This window comes from Salvelinus sp. IW2-2015, unplaced genomic scaffold (genome assembly GCF_002910315.2).
Source record: "Salvelinus sp. IW2-2015 unplaced genomic scaffold, ASM291031v2 Un_scaffold4792, whole genome shotgun sequence".
NCBI classification, from domain to species: domain Eukaryota; kingdom Metazoa; phylum Chordata; class Actinopteri; order Salmoniformes; family Salmonidae; genus Salvelinus; species Salvelinus sp. IW2-2015.
The window spans coordinates 43,029-47,793 of NW_019946061.1; the positions used below are offsets into that span (position 1 = coordinate 43,029).

Sequence of the window (4,765 nt, forward strand, 5' to 3'; positions counted from 1 at the left end):
CTCATGCGTTACCACGTGTGGTTATCATTCACCGAAAACTCCCTCTCTCCTCGCTCCCCACCCTGCCTCCCCTAGCTCACCCCCACCTGGCCCCGAGCCACCCTTGCTTCCTCAGGTAGGAAAACTCCACACTCATCGCACACACACACAGAAACAAACAATATTATTTACACTGCTTTGTTGAGTGGTGCTTGCAGTTGGATTAATTAATAAATTGTAAATGCTTACTTACAAGCCTTAACAACAATGCTGTTAAAAATTTTTTTTAAATAAAATTAACAAATAAATAAAGAGCGCAGTAAATACTAAAAGTGAGGCTGTTAAGGCGGTACCTGTACAGAGTCATGTGGAGGCTATATACAGGGGCGTACCGTGTACAGACGTCATGTGGTAGTGCTATATACAGGGGTTACCTGTACAGCGTTACATGTGGAGGCTATATACAGGGGTACCTGCTACAGGTCAACTGTGGAGGCTATTATAAGGGTTGATTCCAGTAACCAGAGTCAAATGTGGAGCTATAAACGGGTGGTTACGGTTACAGAGATCAATGTGAAGGCTATATACAGAGGTCGGTCAGACTGTGACACTTGGGTACCGGTAGAGTCAGTACATAAGGTGTCGCAGAGCATATGTGAGTATCATGCGGGGGGTACTCGGTACAGTAGTCAGTTGTGGAGGTATATACAGGCGGGTACCGGTACAGAGTCAATGTGGAGGGCTATATACACGGGGGTACCGGTACAGAGTCACTGTGGGGCTGTATTTACAGGCGGGTACAGACTACAGAGTCAATTGTGGGCTATTACAGGCGGATACCGCTCAGGTCAATGTGGAGGCTATACAGCGCGGTACCGGTACAGAGTCAATGTGAGGCTATATCAGTGCGTACGGTACAGAGTCTCAATGTGGAGGCTTATATAGGCGACCTGCAGGTATGTGTGCGCGGTACGGTACCAGAGATCATGTGGAGGCTTATATACAGGGGGTACCGGTACAGTAGTCCAATGTGTGAGGCTATTATACAGGGGGTACAGACACAGAGTCAGAGTCGGCATCTAGACCACTATTTGGCCTCTGTTCTATTGACGTACAGTCACTAGAAAAACAAACTGACGAGCTTCCTATCCTATCAACCTGAACAACTCTAATATTCTAGGTTCTCGGAGTCGTGTGCTGAACAAGGACATGGATAAAATACCCTCATATGTTTTTCCATGTAAACAACTATTACCAAAAGAGTTATCTATATTTTTCGTAGCTGTCTATTTATGCCCAAAGCTACACGTCTCCAAGGTTGTACCCCTCTCAAAAAGAGCTGAAAGGTCAAAACCACTTACACGGAGACTGTGGGAAGGAAGTCACGACAGCGACTCTTCAACCTCAGCGCTGAGGGAATTACGGCCTCCCCGTGGGCCCTTCACAGGTTCTACAGGAAAGCACCATCGGGAATATCCACAGGCCTGGTAGAGCAACTTCCTCTAACATCACTGCGCTGGTAGAAGCAACTTCTACATCACAGACCTGGTATGCCAACTCCTCTTACATTCCCAGCCTGGTTAGAGCAACTCCTCTTAAATTCCCAGCCTGGTAGAGCAACTCTCATTACATCCAAGCCTGTAGTAGACAACTTCCTCTTAACTCCCAAGGCCTGGTATAAGCAACCTCCTCTACATCACAGCCTGGTTATAGCAACTCTCTACATCCCAGCCCTGGTGAGCACTGCCTCTAACTCACAGCCTGGTATAGCAACTCCTCTACTTCCCAGCCTTGGCTAGAGCAACTCCTCTACATCCCGCTGGTATAGCAACTCCTCTACATCACAAGCCTGGTATAGCAACTCCTCTCATCACAGCCTGGTAAGCAACTCCTCTACATCACACGCCTGGTTATACAGCAACTCCTCTACATCACAGCCTGGTAGCAATACTCCTCTACATCCCAGTCTTGGTAGAGCAACTCCTCTACATCACAGCCTGGTATAGCAACTCCTCTACATCCAGCCTGTTATAGGCAATCCTCTACATCCACGCTGGTATAGCAACTCCTCTTACATCACAGCCTGGTATTAGCAACTCCTCTTACATCACTGCCTGGTAGAGCAACTCTCTACATCACAGCCTGGTATAGCACTCCTCTACATCCAGCCTGGTAGAGCAACTCCTCTTACATCCAGCCTGGTATAGCGAACTCCTCTACATCACAGCCTGGTATGAGCAACTCCTCTACATCCCAGCCTGGTAGAGCATACTCCTCTACATCCCAGCTGGTAGAGCAACTCCTCTACATCCCAGCCTGGTAGAGCAACTCTCTACATCCCAGCCTGGTATAGCAACACCTCTACATCCCAGCCTGTGTATGCAAAGCCGTCGTTACATCCCACGCCTGAGTAGAGCAACCCTCTAGCATTCCACAGCGCTGGTATAGCAACTTCCTCTACATCACAGCCCTGGTATAGCAACTCCTCTACATTCACAGCCTGGTGAGCAAACTCCTCTTAACATCACAGCCTGGTATAGCAACTCCTCTACATGCCAGCCTGGTATACGCAACTCCTCTACATCCCACGCTCGCGTATAGCAACTCCTCTACATCCCAGCCTGGTATAAGCAACTCCTCTAATCCCAGGCCTGTATAGCAATCCTCTACATCCCAGCCTGTAGAGCAACTCCTCTACATCCAGCCTGGTAGAGCAAACTCCTCTACATCCCACCTGGAGATAGGAGCAAACTTCCTCTACATCACAGCTGGTATAGCAAAACTCCTTCTACATTCACAGCCTGGTAAGCAACTCTCTTACATCAAGCCTGTTAGAGCAACTCCTCTACATCACAGCCTGGTATTAGCAACTCCTCTACATCACCGCCTGGTAGAGCAACTCCTCTACATCCACAGCCTGTTTATAGCAACTCCTCTACATCTCCAGCCTGGTTTAAAACTCCTCTACATCACAGCCTGGTAGAGCAACTCCTCTACAATCACGCCTGGTAGAGCAACTCCTCTACATCACAGCCTGGTATAGCAACTTCCTCTACATCCAGCCTGGTTAAGCAACTCCTCTACATCCCAGCCTGGTAAGCAACTCCTCTACATCCCAGCCTGTAGAGCAACTCCTCTACATCCCAGCCTGGTATAGCAACTCCTCTACATTCACTGCCTGGTATAGCAAACTCCTCTTACATCACAGGCCTAGTTAGAGCAACTCCTCTACATCACTGCCTGGTAGAGGCAACTCCTCTACATCCCAGCCTGGTATAGCAACTCCTCTACATCACGCCTGGTTATAGCAACTCCTTCTACATCACAGCCTGGTAGAGCAACTCTCTACATCCATGCCTGGTAGAGCAACTCCTCTACATCACTGCCTGGTAGAGCAACTCCTCTACATCACAGCTGGTTATAGCAACCCTCACATCCACTGTAAGCACCTCTACATCCCAGCCTGGTAGAGCAACTCCTCTACCATGTGATGTAGAGGAGTTGCTCTACCAGGCTGTGATATTCCCGATGGTGCTTCTGTAGAACACTGTGAGGGCCCACGGGGAAAGGCCTAATTCCTTCAGCCTGAGGTTGAAGAGTCGCTGTCGTGACTTCTTCCCCACAGTCTCCGTGTAGTGTTGTTTGACCATTTCAGCTCTTTTGAGATGGGTACACCTTGGAGACGTGTAGCTTGGCATAAATAGACAGCTACGAAAAATATAGATAACTCTTTTGGTAAATAGTTGTTTACATGGAAAAACATATGAGGTGTATTTTATCCATGTCCTTGTTCAGCCACGACTCCGAGAAACCTAGAATATTAGAGTTGTTCAGGTTGATAGGATAGGAAGCTCGTCCAGTTTGTTTTCTAGTGACTGTACGTCAATAGAACAGAGGCCAATAGTGGTCTAGATGCCGTACCGTACAGACCGTGTGAGGCTATATACAGGGGACCAGGTACAAGTCAATGTGGGCATATACAGGGGTACCGGACAGAGTCAATGTGGAGGCTATATACAGGGGTACGGTAAGAGTCAATGTGGGCTATATACAGGGGTACCGGTACAGAGTCAATGTGGAGGCTATATACAGGGGTACAGTACACAGAGTCAATGTGGAGGCTATATACAGGGGTACCGGTACAGAGTCAATGTGGAGGCTATATACAGGGGTACCGGTACAAGTCAATGTGAGGCTATACAGGGGTACCGTACAGAGTCAATGTGAGGCTATATACAGGGGGTACCGTACAGAGTCAATGTGGCGGCAACCGGTTATCGAGGTTGATGACGTAATATGTCAGTAGGTTGAGTAAGCTGCGGTCTACGGCTCTGACCATTCTGCTATTTTGTGTTTTTTTACACGAGTCTTTACTAAATTTTATATCAATATTTCACATTATTCTTAATGATTATGAGTTCGCGACACCAGAACAGCACTAACATCTAATAAAAACACCACATCAATAACTCTGATTGGAATAAATCCTAACACAAGAGTCGGCAGCCTCTACCCCAGCCCAGCCTTGACCCGACCTAAATAAAATGGCGGCCATAGAGAGGAAAGCGAGGTGGCAACATCATGACTAGACACAGGCACTAGACACATGGCCCGTTGTCTAGCGTACAGTCCTAGAAAACAGAACGGACGAGCTCCAGTCCGCTATACAGCCCGAACAAACCTAATACCAGGTCCGGAGCGGCAACAAGACATGCATAAAGAACACCTCATACCCTCTCCATATTATACAACATACCCAAAATATCTATCGTTAGCTCTATATGCC

At 47.8% G+C, this 4,765-nt stretch overlaps 1 protein-coding gene across 1 annotated transcript in view; it reads right to left on the reverse strand.

Moving 5' to 3' along the window:
• LOC112077647 (von Willebrand factor) overlaps positions 1–4,765 on the reverse strand; it is a 21,239-nt gene that overhangs the window by 11,315 nt on the left and 5,159 nt on the right. The window lies entirely within an intron of this gene.